The sequence below is a fragment of the Arachis ipaensis genome, chromosome B3 (genome assembly GCF_059453495.1).
Source record: "Arachis ipaensis isolate K30076 ecotype BB chromosome B3, ASM5945349v1, whole genome shotgun sequence".
NCBI classification, from domain to species: Eukaryota; Viridiplantae; Streptophyta; class Magnoliopsida; order Fabales; family Fabaceae; genus Arachis; species Arachis ipaensis.
In genome coordinates, this window is record NC_142438.1 from 88,281,758 (window position 1) to 88,300,373 (window position 18,616).

At 38.6% G+C, this 18,616-nt stretch overlaps 1 non-coding gene across 1 annotated transcript; it reads left to right on the top strand.

Moving 5' to 3' along the window:
* The first annotated feature begins 10,744 nt into the window (after nt 1-10,744).
* Nucleotides 10,745-10,852, top strand: LOC148571491 (small nucleolar RNA R71). Its single transcript, XR_015908252.1, has one exon. It is a non-coding gene; the product is annotated as a small nucleolar RNA R71 (small nucleolar RNA).
* The last annotated feature ends 7,764 nt before the right edge of the window (nt 10,853-18,616 follow it).

Here is an 18,616-nt window from a genome sequence, read left to right on the forward strand (position 1 = left end):
TCAAAGCGACCCTTTAGGATAAGTTTTCAATCAATAATCCCAACCCAGTTGGGTTAAGGTATTAGGTGATGAAGCACCCCTTAGGATTTACTTGCTCAGGCCTCTTTCTTTGACACAAATTCACCACAAGCATGTAACTAGGACAATAACTCTTTGAGTTTTTGTATCTTTCTTTTTCATCCTAATAATTGATGCCCAGAGCCTTGGGTTTTTTCCTTGTTTTTCTTTTTCTTTTGTTTTCTTTTGTTTACTGCTTCTTTGTTCAATAGATTTTTGAGAATTTCCATAACACTTCTCCAAATTTCACTTTCTGTCTCTGAGCTCCCATGCAAGTTTTCACAAACATGTAACCTCAATACACAATCATACAATCAATCCATTTCTCTTAATCTTTAGCTTGCCTCAAAGTTGATAAAATTCTTCAACACTTTCCTTTCAAAAGAATGAGTTCTTCGATGCATTTTTATGTATAATGGGTGCAAGCAGATTAAAGATGAAGGTGAAATGAGAAGCAGTGAACCATGCTTATTACTAAAAGTGACTTAACAGAACAGTGGTAGACCACAGAGTTCAAAACAAGAGACTTTCATGATTGCCATAAAGTCTACTGGGAGTAAATGAGAAGGAAAGGAACTTTACAACCTTTGTAGCTCATCTTCGCCCTTGTTGTCCCTTCCTGCAGACTTCCTCCCTCCAATCACCATCTTAGAATAAGTGCTTTGCCGGCAAGCAACAAGTAGGAGCAGTGGTGTTGAGATTGTGATTCAACCATGAATGTCAAAAAAGAGAAACAAGCTATGAGTAACGCATAAAATTAAGCAAGCTTGGTTAAAAATGACACTACAGGCCTAAGAAGCAAAGGCACTATGATTGTACAAACAAGTGGTGTTGCTGGATACATTGCATAGAAAAATAAGTGGCACACCAAACTTAGTGTGACACTTTCTCTTAGAATTGATGCAATCACCCAGAAAGATTGAAAACAGATTGTTGCAGGGCAACACCAAACATAGAATGTGATCATATGCCAATTTTATTTGAAAAGAAGTTAAATAAAAGAAACTGATGTATTAATAACAAAATCACCAAGAGTCAGAGCTGTCATGAACAGGGGCTTCTTGGTGAGGCATTAACACAAACAGTTACAGAACATAGAAAATAAAGAACAAAAGCAATTACATGAACAAACCAAAATAAAGGAAAATGTCTAATCTAGGTAATCAACCAACCGGTAGTTTGTTAATCACAATTAATCCCCAGCAACGGCACCATAAACTTAATGCACGGAAACTTGTCTCTCAACAAATTTTCCTCGGCAAGTATACCGAATTGTCATCAAGTAAAAACTCACAATAGAGTGAGGTCGAATCCCACAGAGATTAACGGATTAAGCAATCAATAGTTGAATAATTATCCTAGTTAGACGAATCATATTGGAGTGATAAGCAGCAGGAATTGTAAATTGACAGAAAAGAAAACAAAAGCAATAAAGTGCAGGAAAGAAGAATGACAGGAATGTAAAATACAAGAAAGTAAATAACTAAAAGTAAAAAGAAAAGAAAGCATTAAGATAGAAAGATATTGCAATCTCCGGATCAATTGCTTTCATCTCTTCCTCAATCAATGCATTCATTGATCTCCTTGGCAATCTTAAGTGATTGGATCCCAATTCCTTGGCAATCCAATCTCTCTAAGCTTGAACAATTTCCTAATTCCTTGATTTAATTGCTCATGGGAAGAGATGAAGTTTGGTCACTAATTATACCACACACATTCATAGATCAAAGTATTGGTAGGATTAAATGTCCCAATATCCATCCAACCCCCAACCTAATCCAATGTGAGAGAGCATTTCTATCATGATCTCCTCATTCCTCTTCCAAGGTTCAGAGGAAATCCAAGTATGAGCAATTTCTCCTCTGAGACAATTACCCAATTGGATGAAGATCAAAAGCTCTCTAGAAAAATCAAGAGAAAAGAAAGAAGAAGAAGAATAAGAACTACAATTGATCCATTGAATCACAATAGAGCTCTCTAACCCAATGAAAAGAGTTGGTTGTTCATTGCTCTACCAAAATAGAAAAGAAAGAAAGTGCAGAAAAATAAAGATGAGGATTAAAACTGAAATTGAAACTTTAAAGTTCATAAATGGAAAGTACAAACTAGAATTTAACTACTACTAAGAAAAGGAAAAGAAGAGAAAAGGAAGAAGAGTGTAGGAGGGGAGGGGTCCGAAGACCCACTCCCCTTGGAGTGTGCCAATTCACAGAAGTTCGAATTGGTCTTCACTCTCTCCCCCTTCCTTCAATTTCCCCCTTTCCAGAATGAATTCAATGTAGAAACTAAGGCCTTTTTATAGGCTCTCCTAAATTACAAAATGAAATAAAATTAAAAGCAAATTACAATGAAATGAAAATTAACTATTCTAGATGCTTCTTGTGGCCTTGATTGGTTGATAATTGTGGGCTTGCTTGCTTGAGCTTTGAAGTGGACTTGAGAGAGAAGTGAATCAAATTTAGGTCCAGGGTGACTTGGTGTAATTTCTGCCGTTAGCCACACTAACGCTACAAGTGTGGCGTTAGTGCTAAAGTTAGTGTGGCTAACGTCACACTTGCTATACAGTTAGTGTTTTTGGGGCTTAAAAGACGCCTCTTGTTTGTACTCCAATTTCATGCCCACTATAAACTATTATATATCGTTAGAAAGATCTGAATGTCATCTTTCTAACGCAACTGAAATCATTTCTATTGGACCTTTGTAACTCAAGTTATGATCCTTTGAAGGGGACAGGATCGCTGGCGTAGTCACTGGCGTTATTGGCAAAAGTGAGTGCCAATAACGTCAGCGTTCAGGTAATAAAATTTCCATGTTGTGGAGTTCAAACTTAGTGTCCACCCCATACTATTATATATTGTTGGAAAGCCCTGGATGTCTACTTTCCAACCCCTTTGGAAGCGTGTCATTTGAAGCTCTACAGCTCGAGTTACACGTCTTGGAAGGAGAAGAGGTCAGCTGGCCTTACTATAGGTTGATACCATGTTCATCTTTGCACTTTCGGGGCAGCTTTTCTCCCTCAACTTTAGTGTCCACCATGTAGTGCCATATATACGTAAAAAGCTCTGGAATCCTACTTTCCAATGCCATTGGAATCACCTCATTTGGAGCTTTGTGGCTCAAGTTATTCTTGTTTAAAGAAGGTTTGGTCAGGCTGCCGGGTGAGATTTTGCCCACGTTAGTGTCCACATTAGTGGCACTAACGTGGCCTTCTTTACTTTGCAAACATTAGTGGCGTTCACTTTTTCCACTAACTTTCACAGCTACCTCCTTTGTTCCACGTTAATACCATTAACTTTCTCACTAATGTTGGGTCTTCTCTTCTCTTCCACGTTAGTGGAGCTAACGGGGTCGCTAACGTGGGTCTTCTTGCCCTTCGCTAACGTTAGTGGCGTTAACGTTCTCACTAACTTTCCAAGCTTTCCTTTCTTCCACTTTAATGGCCATGTTAGTGGCAATAATGTAGCCACTAACGTGGCTCTTCTCTGCTTCTTTTGGTCTGAAATCAAGCTAACAAAGTGTATCAAATTAACATACAAGACAAACTTCATTATACTAAGTGTGCTAATAATTCCCAAAATCAAAACTTCACTTAGTGTGATCTATTTCATCATATTTACCCTGTATATTAGCTAAAATTTACCTATGCTTGAGGTTTTGTTTCATGCAGAGATTTTTCATGCTATTATTAATATATTGGCAAAATTTGTATGAAAACTAAACAAAAATCTACTGAAATAACTACTAAAAATAGGCAATGATGCACGCGCATCAGTGGCTTCTGTGACAGTTGCCAGAGAGCTGGTAATTTGCCTCACGGTTATGCCATGCCTCAGCAAGGGATCTTAGAGATTGAGTTGTTTGATGTATGGGATATTGACTTCATGGGGCCTTTCCCACCATCATATTCAAACACTTATATCCTGGTGGCAGTAGACTATGTATCTAAATGGGTAGAGGCAATTGCAACACCCACTAATGATACTAAGACAGTGATGAAGTTCCTCCAGAAGCATATCTTCAGTAGGTTCGGTGTCCCTAGGATACTGATCAGTTATGGAGGCACTCATTTCTGTAATAAACAGCTTGACTCTACTCTGATCCGATATGGAATTAATCACAATGTGGCAACTCCATATCATCCACAGACAAATGGGCAGGTGGTATGCAAAATCGTGATCGTTCATTTCTTGGTAACGGCGTCAAAAACTTAATACGCACGTTCATAATTTTAGTTCTTTGTCACAACTTCGCACAACTAACTAGCAAGTGCACTGGGTCGTCCAAGTAATAAACCTTACGTGAGTAAGGGTCGATCCCATGGAGATTGTCGGCTTGAAGCAATCTATGGTCACCTTGTAAATCTCATTCAGGCGGATTTCAAATGGTTATGGTGAATTGATAATTAAAATATAATTAAAATATAAAATAGGATAGAAATACTTATGTAATTCATTGGTGAGAATTTCAGATAAGCGTATAGAGATGCTTTTGTTCCTTCTGAACCTCTGCTTCCTGCTATCTTCATCCAATCATTCCTACTCCTTTCCATGGCAAGCTTTATGTAGGGCATCACCGTTGTCAATGGCTACTTCCCGTCCTCTCAGTGAAAATAGTCCCAGATGCGCTGTCACCGCATGGATAATCATCTGTCGGTTCTCGATCATACTGGAATAGGATTCAGTAATCCTTTTGCGTCTGTCACTACGCCCAGCACTCGCGAGTTTGAAGCTCGTCACAGCCTTCCCTTCCCAGATCCTACTCAAAATACCATAGACAAGGTTTAGACTTTCTGGATCTCAAGAATGGCCGCCAATAATTCTAGCCTATACCACGAAGACTCTGATCGTATATCAGGAGGCTAAGAGATATGCATTCAAGCTTGTTTGCATGTAGAACGGAAGTGTTTGTCAGGCACGCGTTCATAAGTGAGAATGATAATGAACGTCACATAATCATCACATTCATCATGTTCTTGTGTGCAAATGAATATCTTAGAGAAGAAATAGGCTTGAATTGAATAGAAAAACAATAGTACTTTGCATTAATTCATGAGGAACAGCAGAGCTCCACACCTTAATCTATGTTGTGTAGAAACTCTACCGTTGAAAATACATAAGTGATAATGGTCCAGGCATGGCCGAATGGCCAGCCTCCCAAAGAGGGTTCAATCATCAAAACATGATCTAAAGATCAGATCTAAAAACAATAGTAAAAAGTTCTATTTATACTAAACTAGTTACTAGGGTTTACAAAGATGAGTAAATGATGCAGAAATCTACTTTCGGGCCCACTTGGTGTGTGCTTGGGCTGAGCATTGAAGCTTTCACATGTAGAGGTCTTCCTTGGAGTTAAACGCCAGTTTGTAACCTGTTTCTGGCGTTTAACCCTGCTTTGCAACCTGTTTCTGGCGTTTAACTCTAGAATAGGGCAGAAAGCTGGCGTTAAACGCCAGTTTGCGTCATCTAAAATCGAGCAAGGTATTGGCTATTATATATTGCTGGAAAGCCCTAGATGTCTATTTTCCAACGCAATTAAGAGCGCGCCATTTGGATTCTTGTAGCTCCAGAAAATCTACTTTAAGTGTAGGGAGGTCAGAATCCAACAGCATCTGCAGTCCTTCTTCAACCTCTGAATCTGATTTTTGCTCAAGTCCCTCAATTTCAGCCAGAAATTACCTGAAATCATAGAAAAACACACAAACTCATAGTAAAGTCCAGAAATATAAATTTTATTTAAAAACTAATAAAAATATACTAAAAACTAACTAAATCATACTAAAAACTATGTAAAAACACTGCCAAAAAGCGTATAAATTATCCGCTCATCACAACATCAAATTTAAATTGTTGCTTGTCCCCAAGCAACTGAAAACAAATAGGATAAAAAGAAGAGAATATACTATAAATTCCAAAATATCAATGAAACTTAGCTCCAATCAGATGAGCGGGACTAGTAGCTTTTTGCCTCTTGAATAGTTTTGGCATCTCACTTTATCCATTGAAGTTCAGAATGATTGGCATCTATAGGAACTTAGATTTTAGATAGTGTTATTGATTCCCCTAGTTTAGTATGTTGATTCTTGAACACAGCTACTTTATGAGTCTTGGCCGTGGCCCTAAGCACTCTGTTTTCCAGTATTACCACCGGATACATACATGCCACAGACACATAACTGGGTGAACCTTTTCAGATTGTGACTCGACTTTGCTAAAGTCCCCAATTAGAGGTGTCCAGGGTTCTTAAGCACACTCTTTTTTTTTTTTGCTTTGGACCTTGACTTTAACCGCTCAGTCTCAAGCTTTCACTTAACACCTTCACGCCACAAGCACATGGTTAGGGACAGCTTGGTTTAGCCGCTTAGGCCAGGATTTTATTCCTTTAGGCCCTCCTATCCACTGATGCTCAAAGCCTTGGATCCTTTTTATTACCCTTGCCTTTTGGTTTTAAGGGCTATTGGCTTTTTGCTCTTGCCTTTTGGTTTAAAGAGCTTTTGGCTTTTTCTGCTTGCTTTTTCTTTTTCTTTTTTTTTTCGCCATTTTTCTTTTCTCTTCTCTTTTTTTTTTGCAAGATTTTGTATTCACTACTTTTTCTTGCTTCAAGAATTAATTTTATGATTTTTCAGATTATCAATAACATTTCTCCTTTTTCATCATTCTTTCAAGAGCCAACATATTTAACATTCATAAACCACAATATCAAAAGACATATGCACTATTCAAGCATTCATTCAGAAAACAAAAAGTATTTTCACCACATCAAAATAATTAAACTAGTTTCAAGGATGAATTCGAAACCATGTACTTCTTGTTCTTTTGTTTTTAGAACAGTTTTCAATTAAGAGAGGTGATGGATTCATAGGACATTCATAGCTTTAAGACATAGACACTTAAACACTAATGATCATGTAATAAAGACACAAACATAAATAAACATAAAGCATAGTAAACGAAAAACAGGAAAATAAGAACAAGGAGATTAAGGAACGGGTCCACCTTAGTGAGGGTGGCGTCTTCCTCTTCTTGAAGAACCAATGTTGCTCTTGAGCTCCTCTATGTCTCTTCCTTGTCTTTGTTGCTCCTCCCTCATAGCTCTTTGATCTTCTCTAATCTCATGGAGGATGATGGAGTGCTCTTGGTGCTCCATCCTTAGTTGTCCCATGTTGGAACTTAATTCTCCTAGGGAAGTGTTGATTTGTTCCCAATAGTTTTGTGGAGGGAAGTGCATCCCTTGAGGCATCTCAGGGATTTCATGGTGAGGAATTTCCTCATGCTCTTGTTGAGGTCCATGATCTCTTGTTTGTTCCATCCTTTTCTTAGTGATGGGCTTGTCCTCATCAATGAGGATGTCTCCCTCTATGTCAATTTCAGCCGAATTGCAGAGGTAGCAAATGAGGTGAGGAAAGGCTAACCTTGCCAAAGTGGAAGACTTGTCAGCCACCTTATAGAGTTCTTGAGGTATAATCTCATGAACTACCACTTCCTCCCCAATCATGATACTATGGATCATTATGACCCGGTCTACAGTAACTTCAGACCGGTTGCTAGTAGGAATAATTGAGCGTTGGATGAACTCCAACCATCCTCTAGCTACAGGCTTAAGGTCCGGTCTTCTCAATTGAACCGGGTTGCCTCTTGAGTCAACTTTCCATTGAGCTCCTTCCACACATATGTCCATGAGGACTTGGTCTAACCTTTGATCAAAGTTGACTCTTCTAGTGTAGGGGCGTGCGTTTTCTTGCATCATTGGCAAGTTGAACGCCAACCTTACAATTTCCGGACTGAAATCTAAGTATTTCCCCCAAACCATGGTAAGCCAATTCTTTGGATTTGGGTTCACACTTTGATCATGGTTCCTAGTGATCCATGCGTTTGCATAGAACTCTTGAACCATTAAGATCCCGACTTGTTGAATAGGATTAGAGAGAACTTCCCATCCTCTTCTTTTAATCTCTTGTCGGATCTCCGGATATTCGCTCTTTTTGAGCTTGAAAGGAACCTCAGGGATCACTTTCTTCTTGGCCACAACTTCATAGAAGTGGTCTTGATGGACCTTTGAGATGAATCTCTCTATCTCCCATGACTCAGAGGTGGAAGCAATTGCCTTCCCTTTCCTCTTTCTTGAGGTTTCTTTGGCCTTAGGTGCCATTAATGGTTATGGAAAAACAAAAAGCAATGCTTTTACCATACCAAACTTAAATGTTTGCTCGTCCCCGAGCAAAAGAAGAAAGAAAGAAGGAGAAGAGGAAGAAAAATGGAGGAGAGGGAGAGAGGTGTGTATTTGGCCAAGGGGAAGAAGAAAGGGTTGTGTTGGGTGAAAAAGAAGAAGGAATGAGGGGTTTATATAGGAGTGGGGGGAGGTTTAAGGTTCGGCCATTAGGGTTGGGTTTGGGAGGAAAAAGAGTTTGAATTTTGGAGGTAGGTGGGGTTTATGGGGAAGAGTGGAGGGATGTGAGTGGTTAAGAGGTGATGAGGAAGAGTGATTGAGGTGATTGGTGAAGGGTATTTGGGGAAGAGGATTATGAAAAAGTGTGAAGAGAGAGAGTTAGGGTGGGTGGGGATCCTGTGGGGTCCACAGATCCTGTGGGGGATCCTGTGGGTCCACAGATCCTGAGGGGTCAAGGATTTAGCATCCCTGCTCCAATTAGGCGTGCAAAACGCCCTTTGTATGCAATACTGGCGTTTAACGCCAGACTGCTGCCTATTTTTGGCGTTAAACGCCCAAATGTAGCCTGTTTCTGGCGTTTAACGCCAGGTTAATGCTTGTTTCTGGCGTTTAAACGCCAAAGTGCTCTTTCTCCAGGGTGTGCTATTTCTTCTGCTGTTTTTGATTCTGTTTTTAATTTTTCAGTTGTTCTTGTGACTTCACATGATCATCAACCTAATAAAACATGAAATAACAATAAAAATACAATAGATATGATTAAATAACATTGGGTTGCCTCCCAACAAGTGCTTCTTTAATGTCAATAGCTTGATAGTAAGCTCTCATGGAGCCTCACAGATGTTCAGAGCATTGTTGGAACCTCCCAACACTAAACTTAGAGTTTGAATGTGGGGGTTCAACACCAAACTTAGAGTTTGGTTGTGCCCTCCCAACACAAACTTAGGGTTTGACTGTGGGGGCTTTGGTTGACTCTGCAGTGAGAGAAGCTTTTCATGCTTCCTTTCCATGGTTACAGAAGGAGATCTTTGAGTCTTAAATACAAGGTAATCCTCATTCAGTTGAAGGACCAACTCTCCTCTGTTCACATCAATCACAGCTCTTGCTGTGGCTAGGAAAGGTCTTCCAAGGATGATGGATTCATCCTTATCCTTCTCGGTGTCTAGGATTATGAAATCAGCAGGAATGTAAAGGCCTTCAACCTTTACTAACACGTCCTCTACTAGTCCATAAGCCTATTTTCTTGAGTTGTCTGCCATCTCTAATGAGATTCTGGCATCTTACACCTCAAAGATCCCAAGTTTCTCTATTACAGAGAGTGGCATAAGGTTAATGCCTGACCCCAGGTCACACAGAACCTTCTCAAAGGTCATGGTGCCTACGTTACAGGGAATTAGGAATTTACCAGGATCCTGTTTCTTTTGAGGTAATTTCTGCCTATCCAATGCATTTAGTTCATTGGTGAGCAAGGGAGGTTCGTCTTCCCAAGTCTCCTTACCAAATAGCTTGGCATTCAGCTTCATGATTGCTCCTAAATACTGGGTAACTTGCCCTTTAACAATGTCTTCATCTTCTTCAGAAGATGAATAGTCATCAGAGCTCATAAATGGTAAAAGGAGGTTTAATGGAATCTCTATTGTCTCTACATGAGCCTTAGATTCCTTTGGTTCCTCAAAGGGAAACTCCTTATTGGTCACTGAACGTCCCAGGAGATTTTCCTCACTAGGATTCACGTCCTCCTCCTCCTCTTTGGGTTCGGCCACACCAAGTAAGGTTATGGCCTTGCACTCTCTCATTTTGTATTCTCTTCTGTATTGCTTGGGAGAGTACTAGGAGGAGTTTCAGTGACTCTTTTACTCAGCTGGCCCACTTGTGCCTCCAAATTTCTTATGGAGGACCTTGTTTCATTCATGAAACTTAGAGTGGCCTTAGATAGATCAGAGACTATATTTGCTAAGCTAGATGGATTCTGCTCAGAATTCTCTGTCTGCTGCTGAGTGGATGATGGAAAAGGCTTGCTATTGCTAAACCTGTTTCTTCCACCATTATTAAGGCCTTGTTGAGGCTATTGTTGATCCTTCCATGAGAAATTTAGATGATTTCTCCATGAGGGATTATAGGTGTTTCCATAGGGTTCACCCATGCAATTCACCTCTGCTATTGCAGGGTTCTCAGGATCATAAGCTTCTTCTTCAGAAGATGCCTCTTGAGTATTGTTGGATGCAGCTTGCAATCCATTCAGACTCTGAGAAATCATATTGACTTGCTGAGTCAATATTTTACTCTGAGCCAATATGGCATTCAGAGTATCAATTTCAAGAACTCCCTTCCTCTGAGGCGTCCCATTACTCACAGGATTCCTTTCAGAAGTGTACATGAACTAGTTATTTGCAACCATGTCAATGAGTTCCTGAGCTTCTGCAGGCATTTTCTTTAGGTGAATAGATCCACCTGCAGAATGGTCCAATGACATCTTTGATAATTCAGACAGACCATCATAGAATATATCCAGGATGGTCCATTCTGAAAGCATGTCAGAAGGACACTTTTTAGTCAGTTGCTTATATCTCTCCCAAGCTTCATAGAGGGATTCACCTTCTTTCTGTTTGAAGGTTTGAACATCCACTCTAAGCTTGCTAAGCTTTTGAGGAGGAAAGAACTTGGCTAAGAAAGCCGTGACCAGCTTATCCCAAGAGTTCAGGCTATCTTTAGGTTGAGAGTCCAACCATATTCTAGCTCTGTCTCTTACAGCAAACGGGAAAAGCATAAGCCTGTAGACCTCAGGATCAACCCCATTGGTCTTAACAGTATCACAGATTTGCAAGAATTCAGTTAAGAACTGAAAAGGATCTTCTGATGGAAGTCCATGAAACTTGCAGTTCTATTACATCAGAGAAACTAATTGAGGCTTTAGCTCAAAATTGTTTGCTCCAATGCATGCAAGAACACTTTGAATGTCAAGATGAACACCAAAAACACTTTGAAGATCAAGATGAACATCAAGACTTATTTTTGAAAATTTTTAAGAAAAGAGAAACATGCAAGACACCAAACATAGAAATTTTCAAACTTTAGATACTAACAAATTGAAAATGCATATGAAAAACAAGAAAAGACACAAAACATGAAAATGCAAAGATCAAACAAAGAAGATCATCAAGAACAACTTGAAGATTATGAAGAACACCATGCATGGGTTTTCGAAAATTTTAATGAAATTAAAAAGATGCAATTGACACCAAACTAAAAATTGACACAAGACTCAAACAATAAACATCAAATTTTTGGTTTTTATGATTTTATAAGAATTTTTTGGTTTTTTCGAAAATTATTTTGGGAAAAACGAAAAAGAAGAAATTTTTTTTATATTATTTTCGAAAATAAGAAATATAAAAGCTTAAAAATAAAATAAAATTACCTAATCTGAGCAACAAGATGAACCGTTAGTTGTCCACGAACAATCCCCGGCAACGGCGCCAAAAACTTGGTATGCAAAATCGTGATCGTTCCTTCCTTGGTAACGGCGTCAAAAACTTAATACGCATGTTCATAATTTTAGGCAGATTTCAAATGGTTATGGTGAATTGATAATTAAAATATAATTAAAATATAAAATAGGATAGAAATACTTATGAAATTCATTGGTGAGAATTTCAGATAAGCGTATAGAGATGCTTTTGTTCGTCCTGAACCTCTGCTTCCTGTTGTCTTCATCCAATCATTCCTACTCCTTTCCATGGCAAGCTTTATGTAGCGCATCACCGTTGTCAATGGCTACTTCCCGTCCTCTCAGTGAAAATGGTCCCAGATGCGCTGTCACCGCACGGCTAATCATCTGTCGGTTCTCGATCATACTGGAATAGGATTCAGTAATCCTTTTACGTCTGTTACTACGCCAACACTCGCGAGTTTGAAGTTCGTCACAGCCATCCCTTCTCAGATCCTACTCGGAATACCACAGACAAGGTTTAGACTTTCCGGATCTTAAGAATGGCCACCAATAATTCTAGCCTATACCACGAAGACTCTGATCATAGATCAGGAGTCTAAGAGATATGCATTCAAGCTTGTTTGCATGTAGAACGGAAGTGTTTGTCAGGCAAGCGTTCATAAGTGAGAATGATGATGAGTGTCACATAATCATCACATTCATCATGTTCTTGTGTGCGAATGAATATCTTAGAGAAGAAATAGGCTCGAATTGAATAGAAAAACAATAGTACTTTGCATTAATTCATGAGGAACAGCAGAGCTCCACACCTTAATCTATGGTGTGTAGAATCTCTACCGTTGAAAATACATAAGTGATAATGGTCCAGGCATGGCCGAATGGCCAGCCTCCCAAAGAGGGTTCAATCATCAAAACATGATCAAAAGATCAGATCTAAAAACAATAGTAAAAAGTTCTATTTATACTAAACTAGTTACTAGGGTTTACAGAGATGAGTAAATGATGCAGAAATCTACTTCTGGGCCCACTTGGTGTGTGCTTGGGCTGAGCATTGAAGCTTTCACCTGTAGAGGTCTTCCTTGGAGTTAAACGCCAGTTTGTAACCTATTTCTGGCGTTTAACTCCAGAATAGGGCAGAAAGCTGGTGTTGAACGCTAGTTTGTGTCATCTAAACTCGAGTAAAGTATGGACTATTATATATTTCTGGAAAGCCTTGGATGTCTACTTTCCAACGCAATTGAGAATGCACCATTTGGACTTCTATAGCTCCATAAAATCCACTTTGAGTGCAAGGAGGTCAGAATCCAACAGCATCTGTAGTCCTTCTTCAACCTCTGAATCTGATTTTTGCTCAAGTCCCTCAATTTCAGCCAGAAATTACCTGAAATCACAAAAAAACACACAAACTCATAGTAAAGTCCAGAAATGTGAATTTTATTTAAAAACTAATAAAAATATACTAAAAACTAACTAAACTATACTAAAAAGTATGTAAAAATACTGCCAAAAAGCGTATAAATTATCCGCTCATCAGCAGGCAGAAGTCTCAAATAGAGAAATAAAGTGAATCCTAGAACGGACTGTAAGTACCCGTAGGAGGGATTTGGCAAGAAGTCTGGATGATGCTCTGTGGGCATACAGAACTGCATTCAAGACTCCCATAGGGACCTCTCCATACCAGCTTGTGTATGGAAAATCCTGCCATCTGCCAGTGGAACTGGAATACAAAACCTACTGGGCAACCAAATTCCTGAACCTTGATGCTAAGGTAGCTGGAGAGAAAAGATTACTCCAGTTGAATGAGCTGGAGGAGTTCAGACTCAATGCTTTCGAAAATGCTAAAATTTACAAGGAGAAAGCAAAAAGGTGGCATGACAGAAAGCTGTCATCTAGATTCTTTGATCTAGGATAGAAGGTTCTGTTGTTTAACTCTAGGCTCAGATTGTTCCCTGGGAAATTCAAATCCCGGTGGAAGGGACCATATGTGATTACAAGTGTGTCACCATATGGATATGTAGAGCTTTAGGATATTGACTCTGACAAAAAGTTCATTATTAATGGATAGAGAGTTAAACATTATCTTGAAGGAAATGTTGAGCAAAAAATAAAAAGCTTAGTAAAAGTCCAGCTAAAGATGGTAAAGAAGCGCTTGCTGGGAGGCAACCCAGCTATTATCAATTAGATGTTTATAACAATTATATGAGTCTATTTAATTTTATTATTCATGTTATTTAATACATTTCAGTGAATAAGTCAGGAAAATGGAGGTTCAAAACATAAAACAAAAGAATCACAGAGAAAAAGAGCTCACTAGCATCAAAACGCCAGTGAAAGGGCGTTTTGGGCGTTAAACGCCAGAAAAGGTATCATTCTGGGCGTTAAACGCCAGAAACAGCAACATCCTGGGCGTTCAGAAAAAAAAGCCCAGTAACAAAGGATTTCTGGCATTTAACGCCAGCCAGGGTACCTGGCTGGGCATTGAACGCCCAAAATGGCCACCAGATGGGCGTTAAATGCCATAATGGCTATCATTCTGGGCGTTTAACGCCTGAGCAGCAAGGGGGAGGTAATTTCGTTTCCAATTCAATTTTTTTCAAATTTTCATGTTTTAATTCATAATTTTATGCATAAAAATGTTACAAATATTCATCTTTCAATTTCCAATTCAAAAAATTAATAATCTTATAAATTCTTTTCAATTCCTTTTTAAAATGTTTTTAAAAACTCATTTATCTTTCTAATTTCTTTCCAAATCTTTTTAATTCATCTATACTATCTTCTCTTAGGTGCATTAACAAAAATATTTCAGATTTAACCTCCTCATATCTTTTTCAAATCATTTAAATTCTACAAAAATCTTAACTTTTTCATATCATGTTTATTTTTTTCAATCATATCTTTCTATCTTCTCTTTTTCTAAAAATTCGAAACCCATTCCCTCCCTCCCTTTTAAATATACATTCGGCCAGCCCCTTTTCACCCATCATTCGAATCCTTCTCTCCATCTAGTCATCTTCTTTCTTTTTATTTTGCTTGAGGGCAAGCAAATCTCTAAGTTTGGTGTGATTTCCGTGATCTCTGAGCTAAAACAAACTAATCTTATGGCGCCCAAAGGAAGCCAAACCACTTCAAGAGACAAGAAAAAAAGCAATCCAAAACCATGTTGGATGCATGAGAATTTCTACACCAAAGAACATGCAGACCATTATTTCAAAATTGTGTGCAGAAGATCAGTGATCCCGGAAGTTAAGTTCAATCTGAAAGAAGATGAATACCCGGAGATCCAAGAGGAGATTCAAAACAGGGGCTGGAAAGTCCTGGCTAATCCTGAGATACATGTTAGAAGAAACATGATCCAAGAATTCTATGCAAATCTGTGGATGACGGATAAGCAAAGATTAGAGGGAACTGCCTTCCACTCCTTTCGGACTATGGTCAGAGGGAAGATTATTTACTTCCACTTTGACAAAGTGAGAGAAGTTCTCAAGCTTCCTCAACTACAAAATGATCCAGAATCCTTTAACAGGAGAATGGCCAATGATAAAAGGCTAGATCAAGTTCTAGAGGACATATGCCTCCCTGGAACTAAGTGGATTACTAATACAAAAGGTGTCCCAAACCAGCTAAAGAGAGGAGATCTCAAACCAGTTGCTAGAGGTTGGCTGGATTTCATTGGGCGTTCTGTACTCCCAACCAGCAACCGTTCTAAAGTCACTGTCAAGAGAGCAGTGATGATTCACTGTATTATGCTGGGGAAAGAAGTAGAGATTCATCAGCTGATTCCTGGTAAAATTTACATATTTGCAAACAAGGAATCCACTGATGCTAAATTGACTTACCCAAGCTTGATTAGTCTGTTATGTAAAGATGCTGGGGGTAGAGATGGGTGTGGATGAATACATCCCAGTTGAATGTCCAATCACCAAAAAGGGGACGGATGGACCTCAAATTCAAGACAACCCCATCAAGAGGAGGGTGTATGAGCTCCTCCCAGAAATTTCTCAATTTGAATATTGGGCCCGCTTAGAAGCATTTGTCACCAAGCTACAAGAATCTATGGATCAACTCAAAGAAGAGCAGCAGAATCAAAACAGCATGCTCTGCAAATTGCTCAAGGAACAAGAGAAACAAGGGCGTGAGATACAGGAGCTAAAGCGCCAGAAGCTGCCCCTTGAAGAGCTAGACGTCCCACAGATTGGAGGAGCATGTATCTCCCAAAATAAAGGTTGTTGAGTCCTAATTCTGTGATAACTTTTGTTATTAGAGACCTATTTTAAAAGTTACATGAGCATTAGTATTAGAGTCATTTATTTTTATGTCTTTAATTTCCTTTCCTTTATTGTTATTTGTCTTCTTTTATGTTTAGTTTCTGTCTTGTTTTTATCATTATTACATGATTATTAGTGTTTGGTGTCTATGTCTTAAAGCTATGAATGATTCCATGAATCCCTCACCTTTCTTAAAAGAAAAATGTTTTTATTTGCAAAAGAACAAGAAGTGCATAATTTCGAAATTTATCTTGAAATTAGTTTAATTATTTTGATGTGGTGACAATACTTCTTGTTTTCTGAATGCATGCTTGAACAGTGCATATTTTTTATAGTGAAGTTTATGAATGTTAAAATTGTTGGCTCTTGAAAGAATAATGAAATAAGAAAAATGTTATTGATAATCTGAAAAATCATAAAATTGATTCTTGAAGCAAGAAAAAGTAGTGAAAAACACAAAGGTTGCAAAAAAAAAATAGCAAAAAAATAAAGAAAAAGAAAAAGCAAGCAGAAAAAGCCAATATCTCTTTAAACTAAAAGGCAAGGGTAAAAAGGATCCAAGGCTTTGAGCATTAATGGATAGGAGGTCCCAAAGGAATAAAATCCTAGCCTAAGTGGCTAATTCAAGTTGTCCCTAACCATGTACTTGTGTCATGAAGGTCCAAGTGAAAAGCTTGAGACTGAGTAGTTAAAGTCGTGGTCCAAAGCAAAAAGAGTGTGCTTAAGAGCTCTGGGCACCTCTAAATGGGGACTCTAGCAAAGCTGAGTCATAATCTGAAAAGGTTCACCCAGTCATGTGTTTGTGGCATTTATGTATCCGGTGGTAATACTGGAAAACAAAATGCTTAGGGTCACGGCCAAGACTCATAAAGTAGCTGTGTTCAAGAATCAACATACTGAACTAGGAGAATCAATGACACTATCTGAATTCTAAGTTCCTATGGATGCTAATCATTCTGAACTTCAAAGGATAAAGTGAGATGCCAAAACTGTTCAGAAGCAAAAAGCTACTAGTCCCGCTCATCTAATTGGAACTAAGTTTCATTGATATTTTTGAAATTTATTGTATTTTCTCTTCTTTTTATCCTATTTTATTTTTAGTTGCTTCGGGACAAGCAACAATTTAAGTTTGGTATTGTGATGAACGAATAATTTATATCCTTTTTGGCATTGTTTTTACATAGTTTTTAGGATGTTTTAGTTACTTTTTATTATGTTTTTATTAGTTTTTATGCAAAAATCACATTTTTGGACTTTACTATGAGTTTGTGCATTTTTTTTGTAATTTCAGGTATTTTCTGGCTAAAATTGAGGGACCTGAGCAAAAATATGATTCAGAGGCTGAGAAAGGACTGTAGATGCTGTTAGATTCTGACCCTCCTACATTCGAAGTGGATTTTCTGGAGCTACAGAAGCTCAATTGGCACGCTCTCAATTGCGTTGGAAAGTAGACATTTTGGGCTTTCCAGCAATATATAATAGTCCATACTTTGTCCGAGATTTGATGGCCCAAATTGGCATTAATGTCAGCTACAGACCCTTTTCTGGCGTAAAACGCCAGAACTGGCACCAGAACTGGAGTTAAACGCCCAAACTGGAACCCAAGCTAGCGTTTAACTCCAAGAATGGCCTATGCACATGAAAGCTTGAATGCTCAGCCCTAGCATACACCAAGTGGACCCTGAAAGTGGATTTCTGCACTATCTGCACTTAGTTACTCATTTTCTGTAAACCTAGGTTACTATTTTAGTATAAAAACTACTTTTAGAGATTCATTTTGTAACTCATGACAATTTACATTTCATATTGTATCTTCTACAGCATGAGCCTCTAAACCCCATAGGTGGGGGTGAGGAGCTCTGTTGTGTCTCAATAGATTAATGCAATTACTATTGTTTTCTATTCAATCACGCTTGATTCTGTTCTAAGATACTCATTCGTACTTCAATATAGAGAATATGATGATCCGTGACACTCATCATCATTTTCAGATTTATGAACGCGTGCTTGACAACCACTCCCATTCTACCTGAGCTCAACGTAGTCATTGGGCGACATCTTGAGTACATATCTCTTGGGTTTCTAATCCACAGACCGAGTCCGTGGGATTAGAACCTTCGTGGTAGAGGCTAGAACCAATTGGCAGCATTCTTGGGATCTGAAAAGTCTAAACCTTGTCTGTGGTATTCTGAGTAGGATCTGGAAAGGGATGACTGTGACGAGCTTCAAACTCACGAATGTTGGGTGCAGTGACAGTGTGCAAAAGGATAGAGAGATCCTATTCCGACACAAGTGAGAACCGACAGATGATTAGCTGTGTAGTAGCTGTACCTGGTATTTTTCATCTGAGACGAAAAATCCGATAGTTGATTAGCCATGCAGAAACCACACCTGATATTTTTTATCCGAGAGGACAGATGGTAGCCATTGACAATGCTGATCCACCAATATACATCTTGCCATTGAAGGAAGCCATGCGTGTTTAGAGAAGAAGACAGTAGGAAAGCAGAGATTCAGACGACAGAGCATCTCCGGAACCTCAACCTATTCCTCATCACTGAATCACAAGTACCATTTATTTCATGTTATTTATTTTTCATAACAAAAATCATTTTTATCATTAATCTCCTGACTAAGATTTACAAGATAACCATAGCTTGCTTCAAGCCGGCAATCTCCA